This window comes from Nomascus leucogenys, chromosome 10 (assembly GCF_006542625.1).
Source record: "Nomascus leucogenys isolate Asia chromosome 10, Asia_NLE_v1, whole genome shotgun sequence".
In the NCBI taxonomy this organism is placed as follows: Eukaryota; Metazoa; Chordata; class Mammalia; order Primates; family Hylobatidae; genus Nomascus; species Nomascus leucogenys.
The window spans coordinates 47,793,755-47,821,402 of record NC_044390.1 but is presented as its reverse complement, the minus strand read 5'-3'; positions in this window follow the sequence as shown (position 1 = coordinate 47,821,402).

The following is a 27,648-nucleotide window of genomic DNA, read 5'->3' as shown; positions in this document are numbered from 1 at the left end:
ACTTTTACACTGTTGGTGGGACTGTAAACTAGTTCAACCATTGTGGAAGTCAGTGTGGCGATTCCTCAGGGATCTAGAACTAGAAATACCATTTGACCCAGCCATCCCATTACTGGGTATATACCCAAAGGACTATAAATCATGCTGCTATAAAGACACATGCACACATATGTTTATTGTGGCACTATTCACAATAGCAAAGAGTTGGAACCAACCCAAAGGTCCAACAACGATAGACTGGATTAAGAAAATGTGGCACATATACACCATGGAATACTATGCAGCCATAAAAAATGATGAGTTCATGTCCTTCGTAGGGACATGGATGAAGCTGGAAGCCATCATTCTCAGTAAACTATCACAAGGACAAAAAACCAAACACCGCGTGTTCTCACTCATAGGTGGGAACTGAACAATGAGAACTCATGGACACAGGAAGGGAAACATCACACTCAGGGGACTGTTGTGGGGTGGGGGGAGTGGGGAGGGACAGCATTAGGAGATATACCTAATGCTAAATGACGAGTTAATGGGTGCAGCAAACCAACACAGCACATGGATACATATGTAACAAACCTGCACATTGTGCACATGTACCCTAAAACCTAAAGTGTAATAATAAAAATAAAAAAATAAAAAAAGAATATTTCAGGAAAAGAAAACTACAGATTAGTCTCTCTCATAAGCATGTATATGAATATCATTAACATGATTTCAGAAATTGAATCTAGCAATATATTTTAAAAGAAAATAAAATATGACTGTGGTTTGTGAAATAGTAAGAATAGATACATATGTATATACTTGGTATATTAGACACAGCAAAAGACAGCATTGTTAAATTAAGGCAAAAATACAAAAATAATAATTGAAACAGAGGCACGGAGAAAAATAATTGAAGGGAAATAAAAGCCAAATAAAGCATCTGTAACTAGTCACAAATAGCAAATGATATAAAATACTTGCAAGTAGAATTCCAGAAGGAAATAAAAGATAGAATGGGGAAGAAAGGGTGTTTGAAGAAATAATGGCTAAGTTTTTGCAAATTTAGCTACTTACCTCAACCAAGAGATGCAAGAAACTCAGCAAAACCCAAAGAAAGGTAAAAGGGAAAAGAATCACACCTAGGCTCATCATTTTTAAACTCCTTACAACCAAATATATTCATACAAAAGTAGTCACATTAGATATATGGGGAAAATGATAAAAATGATGGCTCATTTATCAGAAATAATGAAAGTCAGAAGGTGTCTTTAAATTCTGAAGAAAAAATAAACTCAACTAAAAATTCTATGCTCAGCAAAAACATCCTTCAAAAACAAACAAAATATATAATTACAGAGGCATAACAGCTGAGAAAATCCCTTGCCAATAAACCTGAACTGTAAGAAATGTGAAGGAAATTCTTCCGGCTGAAGGGAAATGATACCCGATGGAAACTGTTCTACAGGAAGGAATGACTGTGCCAGAGAAAGTGAGGAAGTGCACCTTGCTATGAGGAGAAATCTGTGCGGTGCTCTGTGTGTGCATCATGGCTCAGCAGGACAGGGCAGCCGCAGGCCTCCCTGTAGTGGACTTGGGACTTCTTCAAGGCCTGAGGACTGGCTCTGAGCTGGGTGCTGGGACCTTCCTAGAGAAGCTCTTCAAGGTATAAGGCCTCCCCCAAAAGCAGAGTCCAGGTTCTGACATCTCTGGATTTCCTTGGGAGATGAAGGCATGAGCAGAAAAGGTTGTCACCATTACCTTGTTTCGAAGAACTTTATGCTCTATTTTTTAAAAAACAGCTATAAAGAATAATAATACGTAATTTGCTTTTCAACTTACCAAACTAATTTAAACTGACATGATGGTCTGGCGCCATCCTCAAGAGATACCAGCCTTTACACAGAGCCATCGTAAGTAGCAAGTATAGAGGCTATTAGTAAAAAAAAAAAACTCAATGAGGCCAACTCTATGGCTCAATGTGAAATAAATTTCACAGAAATAGAACTTTAAAAATAGAAAACTAAACAAGCAAAACTGGATGAACTGATTGCCGATATTCAAGAAGCCAAAGTCATTGGACCCTAAATCATAATCCATCAAACATCGATGGTTTTTCCAAATAGATCATGTCACAGAGTCTTTCCCACATGGTCTTTTACCAGAGGATACCATTTGTCTTCAAGAAAATACTTTTACACCTCTCTACTCATATTTTCACTTTTGCTCCCAGACTTTATCCCCCAAACTCTTTCTTTAATTCTACATTTATTTTGCTGGAGAATTGCATGGCAAAGGCCTCTATGATTTTCTGCACTTCCAGAAAGCATGCATGGACACCCCTACCCCCACCTGACAAAGGCATTTTTCTGGCCTGCCACGTCTTTCATTGATAACAAGAACAACATCCTCCAATAATTTCTCACCATTTTCTTTTCCCATGTGCTAGACTTTGCCCCACTCGCCTGCCATCATAAGAATAATACTGCATTATCTTCGGGGTTGAATTTCAGTGTTCAAATGACCTACTAGTGAACATCTAGAAAAGTAGAAAAAAACAATTGACTTTAAAAAATATTCTGAATTATCTCTCATTTTAATTCAAGAAACTACTATTACTTAAGTGATTATACTTTTGCCCAGAGGAAGCTTTATAGAATTATAATTCTTAGCATAAAGGTTTGTAAGTACAATTATTTAGAATATTTTTTGAGTGCATGCTCTTATTTCTGATGCCAGGTTCAGCATGTAGAGCTTGGAATTCATCACCCCATCCTAACAATCAAAAAGCTGAACCCATGGAAAAATCCCTCTTCTCAGATCTGTCAGAAAAGTGAGGTCACAGGGCAAACATTGCCCTCAAATTTGGAGAGACAGACAGGTGAATACAGCAACTCACAACTTACCAGAGCAGAAACCCATTAGCAAATACCTCTGAGGGACCCCAAGCCGGGTTAGGGAAACCTAAAATGTCATTGACAAATTGCTGGAGGCTCCACATGGACAAGTTAAAAACTCCAGAAGGACCTGGTCATGGAGGGGTTGCACGGGACACGCTTCTGTGAGTTTTACCTTCAGGAGCTCAACCAGGTTCTCACAGTGAATATCAGAGAAAAATCTCCTAGGGCTTCTGGCAGGGGAAAGGAAAAGGAGCCATTTTGAAATATTTCTGAGTATTCTGTTATTAACAAGGCCTCATGAAAAACTATTTCATCAGAGCCTAAACCATTGGAGTTTTATCAGAGCCAAGCTGGGGAAAGGAACATGCCCAATTCCAGCCCACCTTAGCTTTTCACGTGAGAGAAAGGAAATATCTGGCTTTAGCCAGCTCTAGCCTTCGACATGGGAACAGGGAATACCCAATGCCCGTCCACTCTGGCCACCCTGTCTCACCTGATGGGCAGGTACAAAACTGAGAAGCACTGGTGAAGTTCACAGTCCAGCGGCATGAGCTCACTAAAAGACTGAGAGCTAATTCTAGGACTACAGAAGGCATTCCCATATCTTATCATCACATTACTAAAGGCCTGGTAACCTCAGTGTCTGGCTATTACACATGCATAAAAATTTATAAAGCATACTAAAAGGCAAAAAAAAATTGGAAGAGACAGCAAACATCATAAGAAGACTCAGATGTAGCAGAGATGCTGGTACTATCAGACCAGGAATTTAAAACGATTATTACTAATGCGCTAAGGGCACTATCTAATGGATGAAGTAGACAGCACACAAGAACAGAAGGCTGATGTAAGCAGAGAGGTGGAAACTCTAAGAAAACACTTTTTTAATGCCAGAGATCGATAACACTGCTACAGAAATGAACAACGTCTTTGCTGGGCTCATTAGTAGACTGGACACAGCTGAGGAAAGAATCTTTGAGCTTGAGGATATGTCAGTAGAAATTTTCAAAGTGAAAAAGCAAGGGAAAAGAAATCTACCCAAAACGGAAAAGAATATCCAAGAACCATGGGGCAGCTAAGAAAGGTGTAACCTACATGTAATGGGAGTAATGGGAGTACCAGAAGAAGAAAGAGTGAAATAAGCGTTTGAAGCAATATTTGCTGAGAATTTCCCCCAAATTAATGTTACAAAAAACAAAACTACACACCCAGGGAGCTCAGAGAACACCCAGCAGGGTAAACTTAAAAAATACGTATATCTATATATCTACATCTATATCTATATCTATATCTCTAAGCACATCATACTCTAACTGCAAAAAATCAAAGATGCAGAAAAATATTAACAGAAGCCGGGGTGAGTGGGGAACACCTTAGCTATAGAGGAGCGAAGATAACAGTTACATCAGGCTTCCCAGAAGCCAATCTGAAGAGACCATATACCGTATGATCCCAGCTCTATGACATTCTGGGCAAGGCAAGTTATGCAGACAGTAAAAGGAACAATGGTTACCAAGGGTTGCAGGGAAGCACACACAGGACACAGGGGATTTAGGGCAGCAAAACTACTCTGTGTGACTCTACAGTGGTGGATCCATGTCATTACGCATTTGTTCAAGCCCACAGAACGCACAACACCAAGAGGGTCCCCTCATGTAGTTTATGGACCTGAGTGACAGTGAAGGGTCCATGTAGTTTCAGCAGTTATGTCATATGTCCCATTCTGGTGCAGGATGTTGATAGCTGGGGAGGCTGTGCCTATGTCAGGACCTAAGTATATGAGAAATCTCTGTACTCTCTGCTCAATTTTGCTGTGAACCTAAAACTGCCCTAAAAATTAAAATCTATTCAAAAATACATGTTCTAGGCCAGACGCAGTGGCTCACGCCTGTAATCCCAGCACTTTGGGAGGCCAAGGTGAGCCGATCACTTGAGGTCAGGAGTTTGAGACCAGCCTGGCCAACATGGTGAAACCCCATCTCTACTAAAAATACAACAATTAACTGGGCGTGGTGGTGTGTGCCTGTAGTCCCAGCTACTCGGGAGGCTGAGGGAAAAGAATTGCTTGAACCTAGGAGGCGGAGGTTGCAATGAGCCGAGATTGGGCCACTGCACTCCAGTCTGGCAACAGAGGGAGACTCCATCTCAAACCAAACCAAACCAAACCAAACAAAACAAAAACATGTTCTAAAGATCACAATGAAATACCATACCACTACAAGTCCACTAGAATGACCAAAATGAAATCAACATTAGAGAGTCTGTGGAATAATTACATACTCCTATACTGCTGTTGAGTGTTTAAAATAGCACAAAAGTTAGAAAACTGTTCAGTGATTTCTTAAGATGCTAAGCATACATCTACCCTATGACCCAGCAAATCTACTTCCATGTATTTATCCAAGAGAAATGAAAATATGTGCTCACACAAAGCCTTTTATAAGAATGTTCACAGCAGCTTGATTCACAATAATCCAATGTTTGAAAACTTTCCAATGTCCATCAACAGGTGCATAAACTGTGATAAATTCACACAATGGAAATCACTTCAGCCATGACAAGGAATGAACTACTTATCATACAACATGAATCCTCAAAATGCGCCGAGCGAATGAAGCCAGACATAAAAAAGTGTATGCAATGTGATTCCATGTATATGAAGTTATAGTGTATGCCAAATGGTAGAGGGATAGATTGGGAAGGTGTGGAAGGACATACTCTGGGATATATGTAAATATCCTGTCTTGCTATGCATATGCCAAAATTGAGTAGATGGTACACTTGACTTGTGTGTAAATTAGGCCTCAATTTCAAAGGGCATGTTCTCTGGTAATTACCTCTTTCTGCTACAGCCCAGGGCACAGGGAATATGAAAGCAAAATTCAGGGTTTTGATGCTAAACAGACAGGCTTTAGGGCAATAATCTTAAGAATACTGAGCTCACAACACAGCTCAAAACTCAGAGCAAAGGGAAGGTGGCCTGTGTCCTGCCTGTGTAGCCACCTCTTCTCCTGCTATACCTGACTCTTCCCCAGACCCAAACAGAGTTGTAGCAAAGACCAGGGAATGGCCAGGCATGGTGGGTCATGCCTATAATCCCAGCAGGAGTAAAGCTTGAGTTAAAGAGTTTAAGACCAGCCTAGACAACACAGCAAGACCCCGTCTCTACAAATAATTTTTTTAATTAGCTGGGTGTGGTGGTGTGCACCTATAGTCCCAGCTACTTGGGAGGCTGAGGCAGGAGGATTGCTTGAGCCTAAGATTGTGGAAGCTGCAGTGAGCTATGATGGCACTACTGTACTCCAGCCTGGGTGACAGAGTGAGACTCAGTCTCAAAAAAGAAATAAATTTAAAAAAAAAAGAACTGCTGAAGGCAAAGATTTTCCACAATATTTTGCCATTGTAGACAGTGAAGCATGCTTCTCCAGTCTCACTCTGAGGCTCTGAGTTCATCAGAATGATTGAAAGTTCTGCTTTCAAAATCAATGGGAAAAGTGTCATCTTCGGTGACATAAGACAATGATGTAGAGGAAATATGGAATTATCCATCTTCTCACTGCTGGGGGAAGCCGCATGCACCACAGAAGTGGCATGAGGCTTTCATGATAGCTACTCACCTCCTAAAGCTCACCCAAACGACATGCTGCTTGACAGCCTGTTGCATATTCAAGCCAGAGGTTGCAACCGATGGGGGTTTGCTGATATGAGTGGCTTGGCTTGCTAAGTTGCCAACACTGAAAAATGAGAGTTTTATGTAAAAGTCTGGGTTTCCATCTTCTCTAGAAAAATCAGAGCAAATCAGAGAAATGTGGAATCATTATGAATATGAATAACACCGCACCAGAATCCTGTGATGGTGAGACCCACTGGCATTCTGTGGGGGCTGGTCTCCTGGACAGGGCTGTGCCACCTCCACTTGCCCACAGTGATCACTTGGCCCATTTTTCCCCCCTTGTGAATTGTTGAACTCAAGGTTTAAGGTTTCCCTAAAATTATAGTCATTTGACCTTCCTCACTTCCAAGAGCTCAGGAGAAAGTTTCCCACTGGCGATAAAGCAACATTTTATATAAATTGCAAAAATTAAACCACAGAGCCAATTACTTCCTGAGCTTCTCACATAGTGTTTCGGGGACGTTGAAGAAAGGGTTCTGACCTTGAGAAATCTTCTCAGTTCTGGGTCTCAATTTTCTGACCTATAAGATAAGAAAATGAACTCAACCATCTCCAGTGGCTCATTCCTCTATGATAAAATATCTAACCCTAATTGTCTTGGCAGAGACAGCCCCTCGGCAGCGGGGAGGCTGTTGTATAAGGTCTGGCCCACTTCTCATTCAATTTATTCAGAAAAGCATGTGTTCGTAAAACCTTCCTTCATGGCCAAGCTGGTATGTAAACGGCTGCTCATCGCGGCCAGCACTTAAGAATACTGAGCTCTTGATATGGTTCAAAATGAAGAGAGAGAGGCAGCCTGTGCTCTGCCTGAGTATCTCCTCCTGGGGCACCAGTCTGTCCCCAGCCCTACCAAGGCAGCAATGGGGACCCTTGACATCAAGGGTAGATTTAAACATCAAAGTCCCGTTGAACCCAGGCATGAAATTTCCCCAGATGTGTTCACATTCAGGTTACAAATGAAGTGGAAAAGGCTTAACACACATGCAAAAACCTCTTCACAAAAACATCAGGGAAATATTTGTGGATGAATTCAAGGAGGTCTCAGAAGGTCGATTCTTCCCTCAAATACGATAATCTAGCAATAATCTCACCAAGTAATCTGCATGCTTGAAGATGGTCACATTTGTTGTTAAGTTTATGTCAACTTAAGGTCAAATATATGTGACTATAAATATATGACCTTATGTAAGGAAAGTATCTACACATATACATAATAAATATGCAACTAACATTTAATTAACTGATTCTGTGCACTAAGTACTTTTCAATTGTATACTATACTATCATCTTTGATTTTTTTTTTTTGCTTTTAATTTCGGCCTACTGCAACCTCTGCCTCCTGGGTTCAAGTGATTCTCTTGCCTTAGACTCCCAAGTAGCTGGAATTAAAGGCGCCCACCACCATGCCCAGCTAATTTTTGTATTTTTAGTAGAGACGGGGTTTCACCATGTTGGCCAGCCTAGTCTTGAAATCCTGACCTCAGGTGATCTGCCCACCTCGGCCTCCTAAAATCCTGGGATTACAGGTGTGAGCCACCGTGCTTGGCCCACCTTTGATTCTTTAAAGTTCCACTTTACACATCAGGAAAACTGAGGCTCGGTAAGGTGAAACAACCCATCCAAGATACCACAGCTAGGAAGGGCAGAAACCTAGCAGTGCTGGACTTTTCACTCGGCTAGCTGGGCACCAATGCTTTGAGTCTAATGCTTATGCTTTGGGCTATGACATCATCCTTCCTCTCACGCTGCATGGAAATTAAGAGTTCCCTGAACCTTGTTAAATCAACAGATAACCTTTCTGTCCGCACGGGGAGGATGGCAGCATTCACAACCTCCCTTTATTTGACCAGATGGGTTCAGACACATGTGTGTCCTTGATAAGAGTCAGATACAATTAGAGAGAAAGAGAAGGAGCTGGAAGGAGCTGTGGATTGAGAGCATTGTGTAATCTCGAACTCCCGTGCCTTCAGGGCTAATATGTCAAGGTTTCCACAGACTCCCTGGACACTTAAGGGCTTGTGTGCGTGCATGGAGTACTCTTCCTCTGTCTTTTGGAAAGCCATGGATAAAATAATGACAAGAGACAATGTTGGGCAACTACTGTGCATGAGGCTGTGCTCTCTCAGCCACCCTACGAGGCTGGAACTTGCCCCTACTTGACCTGGGCTGCAAATGAGAAATTTACAGCCAGGAGCTCTTAGGGTCTGAGGGAGAGCCCCGACCCCAGGGCAGGACCCAGAGGTCTGATTTGTCTGCTCTGACCTGATAGGTTCTCCTCACTCTCTGAAAGAAAGCCTACAAGAGCATACTGGCCTTTGTACCCCATCTGTCTGGAATGCCCTCCTTCCCAGGAGCCTCACTTCTCCCTGCCTGTACAACTCCTAAGGCTCCAGGGACTAGCTCTAACTTCCTCTCCTTGGTGCTGCAGCCTCTGCTGCTCTAGCAGAGGGAGGAGGGTCCTTGCTCTGAGCCCCTGCTACTCCTCTGAGGTGCCTCAGGCCCAGCAACAATGTGCTGTCCATTGCTGGCTGGTTTATCCCCACATGTGACAGTCCATTTGCATTGCTGTAAAGGAACACCTGCGATTGGGTGATATATAAAGAAACTAGGTTTATTTAGCTCACAGTTCTGCAGCTGTGCAAGCAGCATGGTGCTGGCGTCTGCTCCTGGTGAGGCCTCAGGAAACTTACAATCATGGTGGAAGGAGGAGGGGGAGCAGGCGAGTGTCACATGGAGAGAAAGGAAGCAAGAGAGAGAACCTTTAGACAGCCAGCTCTTGTGTGAACTCATTACCTCAGAGAGTGCACCAAGCCATTCATGAGGGATCCGCCCCCATGACACAATCACCTCCCACCAGCTCCCACCTCCAACACTGGGAATCACATTTCAACAGAGATTTGGAGGGGACACACACCCAAACCATCTCAGCGCTGGAGGCTATAGCTCTGTGGCAAGCTTGTGCCTGGACTGAAGCGCTAACCACTAGCACTGACAGGCCTGTCCTCAGCTGCTCTCTGGCAGCAGCTGGACTGTGGCCTCCTCTGCCTCTCCCAGCAACCAGCTAATGACCCCCTCCCTCCAGAGGCTTCAGGGTCCTTCAATCTGTGCCCTTCTCCCCCAAAGCCCCTCACTTGAGCTCACAGCAGGCTGTCACGTCCGCTGGCCTGGTTCAGGCCCTAGAAATGGCTTTTGGATCAGTGTTTCTTTCCTGCACCTTCTTCAAGAGAGCTCAGCAGGGCCCAGGCCCGGCCACAGGGATTGTCAATGATTCTTCAGAGGCTATTGACAAGGTCCCACCTGGCAAGCTGGCATCCGAGGACCCAGGCAGGACCTGAGCCCTGCTGCCTTAGCAGCCAGCTTCCTGTAAGCCCCTGAACACACTTTGCAAACTGAGGACTGATTCTCATCATGGCCATACTCCTGCCTCCCAGCTCCTGCTCCCACAGAGCTTCCTGCTCTAGAACCAAGCTTTCTTAGAGTCTCCCCGCCCTGCCTTGACCGAGGCTGGCCTTTGCAGTGGAGGCAGCCCCACCCAGAGCCAGAGCTTCACCACCTCTGCCGACTGCAAGCAGCCCCCGCCTTGTGCTGGCAGGTATGACGAAAATGGGAGAGACTGAGTTCCAGTTGGGAGGAGAGAGAGACAAGAGGTGAGGAGAACATGAGCTCAGTAATTCAGCTTGAGTACCTAACACAGACACGGGGCGAGGGGGCTCCGCAGGACCATGGGCGCGTTCTGCACTGACCTTCATGGGATAGGGCTTGAATAAAGTTTTACTCGAATCAGTTTTCCCACCATTGAACATGGACTGTATATTCAGTTCTCCAATTTGCACTTCCATTTAGTATTTTTTAGAAAGGTTTCCGACCCATAATAGAGCTGCTTCGAGCATCATCAGATTGGGAGCTGCACGGGGCGGGGGGCGGAGCTGCCCCTCGTGCTCCTTCCTCCTTTCCCGCACCACACACTCAGACACACACACAGAGAGACATACACAGACACGTACACACACACAAACACAGACACACACACAGACACACACAGGCACACACAAACGCCGACACACACAGTCACACACACAGAGACACAAAAACACAGAGACACACACACAAACATACACATACACACACATACACAGAAGCATACAAAGATACACACAAAGAGAAACACACAGAGACACACACAGACAGACACAGACATACACAGAAACACACACACAGAAACACACAGACAAGTACAGACACACACAGAAAGATACTCACATAGACACACACAGGGACATACACACACATACAGACACACACACAAAGACACACACATGGGCACACACACAGTGCAGGGTTCCTTTACAGCCAGAGTTCAGCCAGAGCTTGCAGAAAAGGGGGAGACACTGATGACCTTGGCAGTGCCACTCTGTCAGAGTATACAGGGTCATGTTTCTCTGCAGTGGGGTTGTGAGTAACAGCTAGGCCCTGTCCCTTTCCTGGAGAAGCAGGTGTGAAAAGTCAAAGTTACCGTGTACAGCCAGCTCTGCTGAGGCACTCAAGCCGGCACCTCCACCTGACCCAGCACAGCCCTGTGCCCCAGTGCCGGTACCATCACCTGCCCACACCACCCTTGGGCTGCCTCTCCCTGTGCCGAAGCTGAGTAATCTATACTCAGAACTTTCCTGGAGATGCGTTTACAGTCACAGGCATGCACAAGTCATCTTTTCCAAGTAGCTGTGTGTGTGTGCTCCTGAAGACCTGTGCACTCTCAGCGACCCATTAGGCCAAGAGTACCAAGCCATGCACAGCCTGCCAGGAGCCAACTCGGTGCAAGGAGGGAGAGGTGGCTTTTTGCATGTGAGCTGTTAGTGTTGGGCGCTGCCAGAAACTTAGAAGGTCATGAAGTTTCATGTTAGAGAAACCAGAGATCAGACCTTGTTCTACCGTGTGACTATGGCTCAGCTGGTCAACCTCTCTAAGCCTCAGTTTCCTCATCTTTTACAGATGGGGCTAACAAGAGTTGTCCCATAACTGATGATTGGCATTAAGGAATACAGTCAGTGTAAAACACGCAGCTTTCTTGTAGCATCACTAAATACTATTCGTCGTGTTTTGGTCATGGAGAGCCACCATGGAGCTACAAGATTTTATATAGAGATGTGGAGTGTGTATGAGGGTAGATGGCAGGCACGTCACCCTGGAGTGAGATGTCTGTGAGATTTTGCCTTGACGGATGCCTCCATGGGCATTCCGAAGTCAGAAAAGTAAGCTTATAAAGTCATGGTGTAAGTTCATAAAGCTTCTTCCCAGAAATGGAAGCTGTCATTTCCACTCACGTTTCAGTAGCATGTGCGTCATGGGCTGTGCCTCCTCGTCCCATTTTCCAAGGTTTGAATCCTACTGGGTGGCCCAGCAGGGGCCCCCTACAGGGCCAGGGCTATAAGACTCTTGAAATTAAGGCATGTGGAGGAAAGGGGGTGTTAACGAGGAGCATATTTCATCCCAGTTAAAAAGGAGCTCATATGGCTGGTTCTGAAATTTCCTCTGACCCCACCCTTCAACCAGTGGCTGCACCGCGGGTACAACTAAGCTGATAGTAAGTATGATAGGAAGATACATCATATTTTGTTTTATATTTTATTTTCTCAGTACTGCTATGAAAAGATAACTGCCACCAAAAACACCCTTCATTCCATTTTCCCAGGGGCCCTATTTATTCGTTGATTTTCAAATTATTCCTTTGTTAAGGGCCTTTTCTGTATCCTCCTTGTTAATTTTCTCTTCCATTGTTACTTTAATGAACTGGATCCTTGGTTATCAGCGGGTGTGCATAGGATGCCAACAGTTCTCTCTCATCACTTTCATTAACTTCATGAAATTCTTCTCTAAGATCTGTAATTTTACTTTAAGCTGTTTGCATTTTGTAGTCAGAGGTTTACAACAGCCAACAAGGAGCAGGAAGTGGAGTGGAGAAAAACATTAATATGACAGACAAAGTTGGAGACAGACAGACCAGCAGTAACACAGGAGGGATGTTTCAGAGGAGACTAGTTTTATAAGGCCCAGAATATCACTCTATTCTAGCTTCTCAAAAGATTAATTATCAGATAATAATGACCTGTCCCCCTACACCAGATGAGACTTGCTCCTAACAGAACATTTAAAGTTTCAAGTAAATTATCTTTCCAAGTGCTGTCTTTGTATTAGTTCCTGGAGTTGATGAAGTTGGTCAGACCAGAGACATTTATGAAGTACTTACATAATGCTTGGCATGCTTTCAATGTTTAAGACTTGTCATAGTCCCCATGTATTGATCTAAATTCAGGAACGCAAAAGCTGTTCTCAAGGGAGCCTGGTAAGAGATTGTGGCTGCTGCACAGGTCCAGCCCCAGCCCCTAAATTAATCCTGCTCAATTCAAAGCCTCCTTTCTTCCAAGTTAGAAGTGACAGGCCAGGTCCTCTCTCATACAAGCAGATCTCAGGAGGGCTCCAGCTGAGAAACTTGCTGTCTCATTTGTTTCTCCAACACACGCCCCATGGAATGCATGTGTCATTTCTGTAGCATAAGGAATGTGCCCGCACTTCATGCCTCCTGTCTGTTCGTTAGTTCGTAATTAAGTATGCACAGCTACAGATGTGTCGCGGAAAGACATCATCCAAGTCTTGACAAAGAACCAAAATTATTCATATAATTTATCATCCCAGCCATCTTGAATGCTAATGAGAACAGTCCTTGATTGGAATTGTCAAGAAACATTTGCACCCATGTCCTATCAGGGAGCATTTCCTCCGCCAGATGCTGCCTTTCATACCAACCACAAAGACTCTCTCATGCTTTCTCCCTGGCCTTTACAGAAACCAAATGCAATAAAACAAGCAGTTCTCCCCTCCCCCTTTTCTCTGATGCACAGCTTTCCAAAGGGCTTGCAGGTTTTCAGGTTTTCTGGTAAGGGGCATTGCGCTTGTTAGCTTGTTCTTTAAAGCCTGTTGTGAGAGCAGTAACACAGATCTGTCTAACACATGTTCCTAGCATCAGAGTCCAGGGATAGGTACTTAGATGCAAGACTCTTTTCTGCCCTTAGATGCAAGATTCTCTTCTGCCCAGAAGGAAATTCAGGAGTGTGGAAACCACTGGCTGTTTGACCCAGGTCCACCCAAAAGTGACCCAGTTTTGGAGAACTGGCTTGCTTGGGGTTTTGCTCAGACATCAGGACACACTCCCAAATGTCATTTTTAGAGGTGATGGCACATTTAGGAGACTGAAGAGTCAGTGTTCTGTTACTGGGATGAAAAGGAAGAAGCAATGCATTTGGAACATATTGGAAGGAAGAGATATAGCCCCTGGGAAGAGCCTTCAGTTTCCAAGCCGTCTTTGCATCCTTATGGACAGTATCAGTGCTTCTTTGGGAAAAAGGAGAGATCTGTCTACTTATTGTTTTGTGCACTCTTCAAGCCTGCTGTATATCCATCTCCAACGCTGTCTTTCAATTCATCAAGATAAGTAGGTTTTGAATGCAGCATTTTGTCCTCATGTTCAGTGTTCATAAGTTAATCTGTAAATTGTTGTATTGATTGGAAAATACATTAAGCACAAACCCATCTGATTATCCCTGGGCTAGAGGCTTGGTCAGACCCCCACAAAGAGGGCTGGGGTCAGAGAGGTCTGACGATGAAATCTGCTGCAGAGAGCTCTGGTGGACTCCAGTTCTCAGCACCAGAGGTCTGGGTAAGCTTGAGAAAGGTTACCTTGTGAAGTGTTCTAGGAACTCTGAAAGAGACTGGATAGAACTGAATGTTCACACAGGAAGAGGTTATCTCCCTGTAAGTCTGTATTATTATAATTGGCCAACTTTTTTCACTTCGTTACCCAGCAGGAGAAACAGCATACACCAACTTCACTAGACTTTTGCTTTCAAAGACTCCCTACGCACATAACCCATCAATCCACCTGGTTGTTTCAGAGGTAACTTCATTGTAGAGATGGAGAGCCTGAGACTGGAAGGTAAGACCTCGATGCACAATTCTCTCTCAATTTCTTCTTTATCTTTTCCACTTGTACATCAGCAGGCAGTGGCATCACAGCCTTACCCTCCCTCAGAACTTACATCAGACTTGTCAGATGATTCTGAGGGTTCAGTTAACCCTGGAATTTCCAGACAGACCACTGCTTCCCCATAGAGTATCTGGGGTCATGGGTAGCTCTGCTTTTAAGCATTCTATCCCTCATTCACTGAGGTCCAGATATTAAATCAACACTCAGGATAGTAGAGAGAACAGGATCCCACCATACCCACAGCAATTTTAAGGGTGGCATGGAAATCTGCCTCATGGAGGTCTGAAGTGCAAAGTGCATGTATGTGGGAGAGGCAGATGGGGACAGGAATGATATGTTTTACTAAGATAGGAAAATATGGATAAATAAGTGAGCTCACTCATAATCCTTTCCCAAAGGAAAGTCATAAGCCTAGACAAATTCATATATGTTTAGTATAAAGCAAAAATTAGAAACTTTCTTATCAAAAGACACCATAAAACACAAAGGTAGGAACATGAAGTCACCAACTGGGAAAAAATGTTTGAATATATATAATTGGCAAAGGATTAGTATACAATACAAATAAAGAACCCTTAAACAGGTGGGGAGAAGTGGCTCACGCCTGTAATCCCAGCACTTTGGGAGGCCGAGGTGGGTGGATCATGAGGTCCAGAGATCGAGACCATCCTGGCCAACATGGTGAAATCCTGTCTCTACTAAAAATACAAAAATTAGCTAGGCATGGTGGTACGTGCCTGTAATCCCAGCTACTCAGGAGGCTGAGACAGGAGAAGTGCTTAAACCAGGCAGTCCAAGGTTGCAGTGAGCCAAGATTGCACCACTGCACTCCAGCCTGGCAACAGAGCAAGACCCCGTCTCAAGAGAAAAAAAAAGGACCCTTAAACAAACGAGAAAATGTCATGGGAAAATGACATGAGAAGTCAATTTCATAGAAGATAAAACATGAATAGCCCAGAAACATGTAAAAAGTCCTTAACCAGGTGGGAAGTTAAGAAAATACAATAAAAGACAATTTTACTCCTACCAGACAGGGAAAACTGTGAAGTCTGACAACTTCAAGTGTAGGTAAGGAAGAAGAACAACAGAAATTCTCATGCACTGATGATGGGATAGCATATTGATACAACTTCCTTGAAAAATCATTTGTTATTACCTAGAAAGTTAAATATGCACCTACTGTCTAACCAAGCAATTCCACTCTTTAAGTATATACTCTAGGAGTGGTTCTTAATGCAGTCATTACCACACCCTAGAGGGAGCCTTGGAAGCCTGTGAATGTCACACTGAGTAAAGAGTGCTACTGGCATTTACTAAGTAGAGCAAGGAATGCTAAATGTCACATGGTTTCTGGAGCAGTTCTGCCCAAAGACGAATTAGCCTGCATTGCACATGACTACATGTGGGACCACATAATTTATGCAAGTGAATGTCTATTGATACTTACCTGATCCTGCAATCTAACTCTATTTTACATATAAACAGTTTAAAAAGCTCAAATGCTTTGTTTTCATGTCTTCAACGTATTGAATTTTTCAGGAAGGCAACCACTTTTCTGAAAAATATTCCTTTTATTGAAGGGATATTGTGCTTTCTGTTGTTATTGTTGTTTAGAGCTTTACCAAGAGTTGATTAACATTTTAGAAAATCATTTCTCTGCTGGGAACCTCGTACATGGTATTTGGGCTATCAACCCAAAACACCTATGACTGTTTGCATTTGTAGCTGGAACAATCATGGTAATTCTACCAACAGGTGCAAACATCTGACATTGTTATTCTAACTTCTGATGTAATTGTTCCTCAAGTTTTACATACTGGTCCAATCACCTTGTATTATAAATTGCTTTGTCTTACTTCTCTTTTATATCACATTCAGAGCATTACATTGATTTCTTAAAATTCTATGGGTAAGTGGGTTATAGTATAGGATCTATAGTATAGATAGCATTCTATCGATACTATAGATAAAATCTATACCATAGATAGCACTTACCCATAGAATTTCAAGAATTTTATTTCTAGATAGTAAAAAGAACATCACAAAATACTTGTCAGAAGGGTGGTGCTGGTGTTGAGATTAATAATTCTTTTGGGGTATATGTACCCCAAAGCCATGTACAAAAGGGTTGACAGCAGCATAACTAATAAAAGCAAAAAAAAAAAGAAAACCCAAAACTCTGAAAACAACCAAAGTATCCATTAACAGCAAACCGGATAAATGCATGTTATGGAATACGATATAGCAGTGAAATAAATTAACACCAATATTCATTATGATGGGTAAATTTCTGAAAGCATAATATGGAGCAAAAACAGCATATTGCAAAACACATATATAGAGTGGAAACATTTAAATTTCAGTTTCAAAAACGGGCATGACTAAACATTCTATTTAGGAACACACGCAGTGTGTGAAAGCTATGAAGAAAATTGAGGAACGATGAACATAAACTCCACGGTAATGGTTACCTGGAGGGGGCGGGAGGCAGATGAGTCTGGGAGGGGCACATGGGATGATGTTTTCTTTCTTAAACTGGATAGTAGGTTAACAACGGCTCATTTTATTATTTTAAACTATAAAAATATTACATACCTTTTAGGACAGAACATATTTCATAATTTAAAAACTTTTAAAAATCAGAACCTCCCAATCTATCCAAGCCTTTAGTTGATTGGACTTTTTAAAAAGCCCATCTTAGCTTGTTACAAGGATTGGCAGAAAGACAAATGAAACTGCCAGATCTCTTCTGGGTTTAGTACGTACTCTTTGCAGCACTAAGTCCTGGCACCTGTCTGGGGACGTCTGGCCAGGGGACACTGTTGATGCTGGAATGAATCATCATGTTGATGTTGGAATGGGTCTCAGCATCCCTGAAGCCATCCATAGGGGCTGTCGAGGCCTCTGGACACCATGGGGGCCAGCATCTGGGAGAATTCTCGCAGCAGGATCAGAGGAAGAGTTGCTGTTGCCATGAGAATGTAGTCGCCTCTCAGGGGAGTTCTGACTGAGTTCCTTGGCCCTGAGTGATCCATTCTCTACCTCTAATGAGTCACCTGTCCTCCTCCATTGCTTCTAATGTCAACTGCACAGGTGCCCAGGTTTACAGAGGCTCCACCAACCCCTAAGGCTGCTGGGTGGCGACCAGGTTTGGCAAGGCAGATATCATTTTATTTGAGGGATTTTGACTAAACGGGAAGAGGGAGAAGCTGCATACTCAGAATGAAAACGAGAGCTGATAACAGTGCCTTCAGCAGCCTAGCCCCTTGCTGGGTTCTAGAACACTGCAGGGATGACAATTCTCAACCTGAAGAACTCAGGCTCCCTGGGGATCAAATCCCCGTGCACTGCAATCTTCTCGCCAGCAGGGGCTGTGTCTCCATGCCCCGGGCCCTGGCGCTCAGCATGGCCAATTCCAGCTGATTGTGGTCTTGAAGGAGGCACATTGAAGAAGTGGCTGAAAGAGGAAGGCAGAGCAGATCTCATAAATGACAAATCGGCGGTTCAGACACTGTGAGTAGAACAAAGACCTCACGTTGGGTGAGAGAGGCCCGAAAAGGTCTCCTGTAGAAGCAGGACTAGAAAGGAAGGTGGGTATGAGACAGGTGCAGAAGGAGGGGCTGGAGCCGGGGACATCGGGGTGTGGAAATAGAGAAGAAAGGCTGGGAGGCGGGCAGACACGGGGAGCTGCCAGGCATGAGGGGCAGGCAGCTCTTGCAGTCAATGGGTGACATGTCGGTTACTGCCACATCTTGGGGGCCTTAGATGCTGCACCGAGGGTCCCCGGTGTAGTTTTGCAGGCAACAGGGAGTTGTAAACGAGGTTTTTGTGTCCCGTCCCTGGCCCAGTTTGGACTTCAGCTGCAACTCTCCTGCCAGGGTCAGCTCCCACCTCAAGCACCCTCTGAATTTCTGCACTTTTCCTCCCCGGGCCCTTCCCCATCTCTGTGGAGCTCCCTCTGCTGCTTCCAGCGAAACGCAGAAGTGCAGCAAAGTTTTTGGCCTGGGTGGGAACACATGCCCAGGCCCCATGCTGCAGAGTGGGCATGTCCTAGCACGGAGGAGCAGGTTTTCAGAGGCGCCTCACAGAACTGAGCCCCAGTGGCCGCAGGAGTGCTGGCTCCAGAAGGCACGCTGGTGGGACATTCTCTCCTTTCCGGCTGGCTGCCTGCTCCCTCACTCTGCCCCACCTCTCAGGCCCTGGCCTCTGGCCGTGGCTTCAGGGAAACCCGCAAGGGAGGAGGGGCCTTGGACATCCAGGCGAGGGAGGCTCCTGGAGATGTCGCCAACAGAGATGAAATTGTGAGGAGAGAAGGACAAGCAGAGGCCGCCAAGGGCTGTGATGCGGGCAGGGCGGGAGGCGGTTGAGGTTAGAGACAGACACAGCCAGACAGAGACAGGGAGACAGAGAGAGACAGAGACAAGATAGAGAAACAGAGAGAGACTGCCAGAGACAGGGCCAGACAGTGAGAAGACAGAGACAGACAGAGAGAGGGACAGATGGACAGAGAGAGGCAGAGACAGGGAAAGATAGATCCAAAGTGACAGAAACAGAGGAAGACAGAGACTGGGACAGACAGAGAGAAGACAGAGAGACAGAGACAGAGAGTAACAGACAGCCAGAGAGAGGCAGAGACAGAGAGAGTGACAGAGGGCCAGAGAGAGGCAGAGACAGAGAGAGTAACAGAGGGCCAGAGAGAGGCAGACACAAGGAAAGACAGATCAAAAGAGACTGAAACAGAGAAACAGACACTGGGACAGACAGTGAGAAGATGAGAGACAGAGAGACAGAGAGACGAGAGACACAGAGAGAAAGAAAGGGATGGAGAGACAGAGACAGACACAGTGACAGAGAGAGCCAGAAGAGACAGAGAAACAGACAGAAAGAGGCAGAGACGAGAAAGAGAAACATGGAGAGACAGAGAAACAGAGAACAACAGAGACAAAGAGACAAACAGAGATAGAGACAAACAGAGATAGAGACAGACAGTGAGGAGACAGGGAGAGACAGAAACACAGAGAGAGAGGTCCCAGGCAGGCTGGAGCTCTGGAGCTTCCAGAGGCCTGGGCAGGTTCAGCTCTGGAGAGAGTGCAGCCTCCCTGGCAAGGCAGGGCTGTGGGCACTGGGCTGTCCACTGTAGGGTGGCAGTGCTGGTTCTGTGTGGTGGCTCCAGCCTGGCTCCTGGGATGGTGGCAGCCCCAGGGGACTGCCTCATTCTGCCACCTGCCCATTCCCTGGCTCTCCTTCACCTTTGTCCCTCGCCGGCAGCAGAAGCACAGATGGCTGTTCCGTCATCCAGCACGTGCTGCGGTGCATGTCACAGGGCAAGGCGCTGAGCAGCTGTCTGGTCCCCAACACCTGGTGACACCTTCACAAGCACATAAATCACACTCATCTTGACCAACACAAACACATTCACATGGGACAGATACTAATGTTAATGTTTAACCTGGAAAGAGCCATCCTGGGGTAAATACCCAGCGCAATCGGTGGTGCTCAGGTCCTGGAATGAGGCAGCCACAGGGAACCCTGGCACACAAGGACCTAAATGGAATCACTAGTGAGTGGTGACCACGGTCCACCCCGTCTCTCACTCCCCTGATTTCACACCCTAGGCAAGGCACTGAGCCTGGGTTTCCTCTTCTGTGAACTGGGAACAGCCCAGAAAATTGCTGTGGGCCTCTAGAGGGGTCATGCATGGGACACAGTGAGCCAGGGCCTGCCACACAGATATGCCCCGTGGAAGGTGGCTTTTCTGGCGGCTCAGGCTCAACCATACCCCTGCTGCCTTGGCAGGCTTTCTCAGCTCTGCGTAGCTGTCTGACACTCCGACCACTGTATGCGGCTCAGTCTCCACTTCTGTGAGGTGCTCCCCGACCTGATAGGACCAGCCACCCCTCCGAGCCCCACACTCTGCCCTGTACCGAAGCTTTGTTGCATACGATTGCAAATCTGTAAATGTCACTGTGTCCAGTGGGCCTTCATTGACAGGCCCTGTGTGATATTTTATTTTGCCCTGGTTCATTTTCTTCAGAACTTTTATTATGACTTGCAATGAGCTACTTTTTTTTTTTTTACCCCATCTCTGGTACTAGATGGTGACTCCAGGGTGGTGGCCAGGAGGTTCTTGGTTTTAGTTCTGGATCTCCAGAAACAGACCTGAAACAAAAATCTGGGTGCACCCAAGACAAAAATCTTGGGTGGGAAGTGATCCCAGGAGGCCTGTGAGGGAGCAGGAAACCAGGTGGGAGGAGAGAGACCATGGTCCCACCGTGGGCACCAGGACTCATCTGCTCAGGGGAGAGGCTGTGTGAGACATGCCTCCAAGGTGTCCTGCTCCAAAGGACATAAATACTTGAGGAAGCCAGTATTTATTTACCAGGCCCCTGGATTATCTCAGCGTCTGGTTATCTGTGCCAGGTGGGCACCTGCCCTCCCCTGAGGGGATGCCTTCCCACCCCTCCTCACTCCAGCCTCCACGGATCTTCTCACTTCTCTTGGGGTGACGATACTATTGTGTCCACCTCCCAGTCTCTTTTGGTCTCTGGGCACACAGCTCAGGAGTGGCTCCTGAGGACAGGCTCTGCACCCCGGGAGGGGAGGCAGATGCCGCACTCCAAGACCTGTCCCCAAGAAGTGCTCCATGAACAGGATTTGGGGAAAAAAATAAACTCCAGGGTGACAAGAGCTAGAAGAAGGATTGAGGACTATTCTATGGGGTCACCTAGCTCTGGGGGTGGGAGAAGCAGGGAAGGCGTCTCCAAAGAGGGGCAAGGGCCTGGGTGTGAAATCACACAGGATCTGTCCCCACGTGAAGGAGAAGGAGACAGGGAGATGCGGCTGGAGGAACAACATAGGTGGAGTCTGTGGGGCCAGAGGGAACAGGGCATATCCAAGGACAGGTAGAGGTCCCTGGAGCTGCCTGGGGATGGAGGGTGCAGTGGGGGACCTGGAGGGAGGGAGGCAGCAGGAGCTCAGTGGGGCCTTGGCCACAGTCTAGGTACTTGGAATCAGCCCTGTGGTTGCCTGTGAGCTGCTGAGGAACCTTACCTGGTGGGTGATGTGATAGGAAATGCTTGATTTAAGATGTGGATCTGTTTGGCAGCCTTTGCAGGGAGGGCAGGAGGGCGCGTGAAGGGACACAGATGCCCCGGCCAGGGGGTGGCTGGTGGATTTAGGTGAGAGGTGGGAGGTCCCTGTCTGAAGCCATCTTGGGGATGGAGAGAGGCAAATGTGGACACTCAGCCCTGGGCCCAAGAGGATGTTCCACCCTACATGGACAGACAGGGTAAGGAGAAGCAATTCCCGGCTGAGGGGCACCGAGCAAGGGCATGGAGGTGGGAGAGCCCAGGAACTGCGGGAGCCTTCTGCTGTGCTGCCGAGTGTGGTCACGATGAAGACTGACATCCGGAGTGTTTAGAAACCACTGCAGCCATTTGACAGAGTCATGGAGTATGACTGTTCAATCCAATAACACGAAATTGGGGGCTTGTATTTTGTATGGCTTTTCTTTTAATTTCATTTTTCTCATAATTCAAGTTTTATTGAATTCTGCAAAAGTATTGGCCCGTGACTGATGGGAAACAAAACACCTGGTCTTTCTCTGCAGCTGGTGGGGGTTGGGGTGGGAGGTGTGGGTTGAAGTGCCCTCCCCATTAGCTCCCATAAGCTCTGCCTCATCTCAGAGTTTTATTTTTTCTTCATGCCAGAAAAGTCCCTCCCCACACTGATGCCAGCAAGCCAAGCAGAATGTCCCCACCCCCAACGCTCTGTCCCCAGATTCTCCTATCCCCAAAGACATATCTTAGCTCAGATGAGGGAGAGACCCCCCGCCCCAGCTCAGGCTGAAAGCAAATATTGTTCAGTCTCTCATCCCTGGGGCCAAGCCCATGTAGGAGGACTGTGTGGTGACCGCAGCTGGCGGCTCCCAACCTCCAGTCCCTGCTGTCGGTGGCCAAGGCCTTGGAGGTCATTAATGTGGATCGGCGCTAATGGACTCTCTGTGCTGGCTTTGTCCCCCAGCACACTATTTTTAACTCATTCTGGACTTTGAATTGTCCAAATGCGTTTTGATGTGTTTGTGAGAAAGGACATAAATAAACCCTTGAGTGTTGTTTCTGTGCAGCTCCTCGGAAACCAACTTCTCATGGCTCGATTTGCTTTGCTGAGAGCCGAGCATTTCCTGCAACTTACCAAGATGGGCTGAGGCCTGCCCAGCTTCCAGAGTGGCACCTCCACAAGTACTCATTTCAGTGACACCAACCAAAGCAGTGCCCATTCTCCTGGTAGAGTTTAAGGGGGACCCCCTCTCACCCCTAGACAAAGAGCATGGCAGCCCAGTAGCTGAGCACCTCCTACGTACAGGCACCTGGGAGCTCATGATGGGGCAGACACTGTGGGAAAAGCAAAATCAGAGGCCAATAGTCCAGTCTCCAAGATCCTTCAGTGAACCGCAGTGACTGTGAACACACAGGAATCCAAGAGGTACATGCCCACAGGCCAATCCCTGGTTTGGGGACAGCCAGTCATTTATGAACACATTCTTCAGGCAGCGTGTGGCCTGAATACATGTGCTGAGTCTCTGCTTGTTATCTGAACCCTGCTCAGAAGGCAGCTAAGATGGGAGATGTGGCAGGTGGCTGTGCAGGCGGCATATGCCACAAGCCACAGCTGTCTCTTTGACAGTGGCCAGGGCTTCCTTATATGAGCAGTTCCCTAAGTCACTCAGGTCTGGAGGCCAGGGATTCTGGCTATGCTTCTTATCTTGGCCGGGCCCCCAGTGCAGCGTGGGCCTAAACCATATTCTGGATTCCTTTAAACACCTCCTGAGCGCTTGGTGTGCTCAGGACTTGAGCCAGGCTTGGGGTCACTGAGGGAGTAGAGCCCAGCTTGTGTCTGGGAGGATCTCCTGTTGGCAGAGGAGAAGGTCCTGAGCTGTGGACACAAGCACAGGGCCATGGTGCAGCCTTTGGTGCTGCAAAGAACCCCACCTAAGTCACTCAGACATGACACTGTCTTGAAGAGGGAGAATAAGGAATGGAGCCAGCCTCAAATGTAGGAGAGGCACTGACTCAATATCTCCAATCAGAGGAAATCAGAAGGCTCCTTATTTCAAAAATCTCTACACACCAAATGCCATGATTGGCCCAATGGCTTACCAGTCTTCAGATCAAGTGTGGCCTGATCTGAAGCCACACTTTTAAAGTGTGGCTTCCTAGTATAGAGAATCTCCATGTCCCATCACATTGGTTTGGATGTGTTTATCAGGCTCATTCATCTCTCATGAGAACGTGTAGAGTTTAGGAATCTCTAAAGAAATCCCTGGACATAAGCTGATGTCTTGGGCTTGGGTAGTATCAGATAAAACAAAAACACAGACAGATTTAACATGCTTAGGGGCAAGCATTTCTAGGACTTGGGGATTTATTGGGTTGGGAGTGAGAAGGAGGAAGACACTGATGATAACTCCTGGCTTCCATCCTGGGCCCCCTGCAAATGGTGATTATGCAGATCACGGGTTGGATAGGAGGTTCTGAGTTCCACTTTCAGCATATTCACTCTAAGTGGCTGAGACAATGGCCAGTGAAGACTGTTGGCTCTAGGAGCCTGAAGCTACAGGTCCGGCTATGGAGATGGATTTGGATGTGGTTAGCACAGAGAGGACATGAGGCCATGAGGCCATGTGAGTAGAGAAAATCTGCAGAGTGCGACCAGTATAAACAGAGCTGCATGCCTTTTACCCTGGAAATTCTCCTTCTAAAAATGTATTCCAAGGAAATCATCAGAAATGTGCAGGAGGGTATGCTTAAGGATAATCATGGCAGAGTTATTTGTGCTTATAAAAACTGGAAGTACCCAAAATTTCCAACAAGAAGGGCAAAGTTGGATTTTGTTCCAAAGCATGGAATGCAACCTAGCCACAATTACATCAGTCCATCATGGTGTGGAATGCTCAAGTGCTGGGAGGAGCAAGCCAGCTCCAGAAATGCACAGGAGGCAATGGGTTTGTGTAGGCATGTGTGCATACTCACACAGAAAACATCCTGGAAGGTTACACACTGAAATGTTAGTTCTGATGATCTGTGAGTGGTAAATTTGAAGATGAATTGGGATTTTCTCATTTTCTTCTTTCCTATATATTTTTTTCTTTACATTGATTCTGAGCCTCTTTTAATTAGTAAAAAAAATGTTTTGTGTAAAGCCTCCCTTTTGGTTCACTAGAGACAGCACCACAGCAGAGCTGGGAACAGTTGTTTTAACATCCCCCCTCCCTGACTTTACCTAGGGTAAATGGGCCTCTGCAGAAATTCCACAGAGAGGCCCCCTGCCCTCACATTACATTGTCAATTTCACCCTGAGCACTCTGCATAAACACCATTCCAGAGTATTAGGTCGCAGCCACTAGCACTGCAGTTATGTGAGGGCTTTTCCTCAGTTTACAGCCCTTATCATCTGCAACTCTGCTTTGAGAACTTAAAATTATGGTCCGACCATAGCCTATGTAAACGTTCAAGAAAGTCTTACCATTTGGAGAGCTGTAAAATGCATCTGACAGTGTGACACTCACGTGCAGCTTCCTAAAGTGCATGCTAACAAATCAGCTGTCCTCTCTTCCCAGAAGCCCCAAGAGCTTCCAGGAGCCAATGTCTCCTTGGAACAATGCTCAGGAGGCATTGAGGCCAGGCACAAGCACGGCCTGCACAGCCACTCATGCTGCTTTTCTTGGGATGGAAAACCAGGGCCTTTTCTGGACTTTAACAGCATCGAGTTATAGCTCAAAAGTTGCTCAAAGTATCCTCTGCCTTAATGATCCCAGTATCTAAACTGAAGCTTCCTAAACTTCCCAAATTAGAGACCTTCCCATTGCCACCTGCCACCAGCAGCACTGATGAAATGCCCTCTGGCACTGAAACCATCGGTGTTTGGCATAAACACAATGAAATTCTTGTTTGCCTCCGAAGTGTCTTATAAAAGCGTATCCCTCTTAGACCATGGTCCCATTCTCCTGACAATGCAGATGGTACAAAAAGCAGCCATCCATCCTGAGGGGTTGGCCCAGATGACACATCATGCATGGCCTGTGGTTCAGATCCAGCCTGCAGTGGCACTATTGCATATTTAGATTTCGGGTTTTTACTAATTTATTTATTTATCTGTTTTTTAGAGACGGAATCACCCTCGGTTGCCCAGGTTGGAGTGCAGTAGCACTATTATCACAGCTCATTGCAGCCTCCAACTCCTGAGCTCAAATGATCCTCCCACCTCAGCCTCCTAAGTAGCTGGGACTTACAAGCACGTGCTACCATGCCTGGCTAATTAAACTTTTTTTTTTTTTTTGTAGAGACAGGGTCTCACTATGTTGTACAGGCTGGTCTTGAACTCCTGAGCAAAAGCAATCCCCTCGCCTGGGCCTCCTAAAGCTCTGAAATTACAGGCGTGAGCCACCACACCTGACCCTTCACCAACATTTTTAAAACCTAGAGATTTCACAGAAAAACCACGACATTCATTCTCTTGAGAAAATTCAGAAGATGTGAAACACTGGGTACTTTCGCAGCTGCTGCACCTTTTAGACAAAGCATATGCTTCCCATTAACTGCTGTACAATGGACCAAATGCTTGTGCCACATCCCCCCCACCCAAAGTTCATGCTGAAATCCTAACTCCCGAGGTGATGGCATTGGAGCTGGGGCCTTCGGTAGATAAGCAGGTCATGAGGGTGTGAGACTTTATAAATGGGATTAGCACCCTCACAAAAGAGACCCCCGCCCCCACCTAAAGAGCTCCCTTCCTGTCTTCCTGCCATGTGAAGATGCGACAAGAAATCAGCTGCCTGCAACCCGAAAGAGGGCCCTCACCAAAACCTGAGCATGCTGGCACCCTGACCTTGGACTTCTAGCCTCCAGAATTGTGAGATATAATGGTTGCTTGTTAGAGCCACTCAGGGTATGGCACTTTGCTGTAGCAGCCCAGACTGACCAGGATACCCTGCCTACCTGGCCCATTTCAGCCCTGAACTGACCAGGACACCCCGCCTGCCCCACACATTTCAGCCCTGAACTGACCAGGATGCCCCGCCTACGCGGCCCATTTCGGCCCTGAACTAACCAGGAGGCCCCGCCTTCCTGGGCTGTTTCAGTCCTGAATGGCCTGGACTGTTTCAGTCCTGACTGATGCCTGTGCAGCTTTGGGAAGCATGACGGCACCTCCTCCTCCCTACACACCCCAGTGGGGGAAGAGGAGAAAAAATATGCCTCTTCCCTGGCTCTTCACTGGAGTCTTAGTGATTTGGTGGAGATTTCCAAGGACAGGCCTCCAGGAGCTCAGCGCCGCCCTCCTGTTACTGGGCAGTTAGGTGTGGGAAGGAACATACTGACAACCCATTTTTCTTCAGGAAAATCCCATTCACCACCCTTGACCTTAGATTGCTCAGCACAGGGGAGTACATGGGGGAAGTGGTAGTCACAGGGACAGTAAGGCGAGCCCAGTCTGTGTCTAATGACTATTTCTTCTTCAGATAGTTGAGAATTTAAATGTGAATGCAAATGTTATGCAAATGAAATTACTCCTAAGACAATTTATACAGACCAACTATTAGATCAGAGCCTCCTGTTTAACACAGCCTGCCCAAAATAATTGAGACTGTTCCGATCTTTTGGGCAAGGATGTCGACACACTGCCAGTGCCTCTGGAGTTAAAGTGGAGTGCTGTCTTTGGGATTAGGAGCCAGCTCTGGATACAAACACGGCCATCTGTCAGGCTTTGGCCTGCAGGAGAGAAATGTGTCTTGTCCCATGAGAAAGACATCCCTAGGCTCACCTGAGGGGCCAGAATTGCTGGTGAGGGCCCAGGTGTCTCCAAATTGATCGCCACCTCTGATAGACTATTCTAAGCCATGGCCATCTCGTGGATAAATTAAACATTCTGTGTGAAGGACATGCATGTCCTTAACAGAACAGTGAAGTTGCTGATGCGTTTCTATTCTCAGCCACCCTCATGGCACCCCAGTACCTACCCCATGTCCCAGCCTCATGGGGCCTTGCTCTCATCTGCCC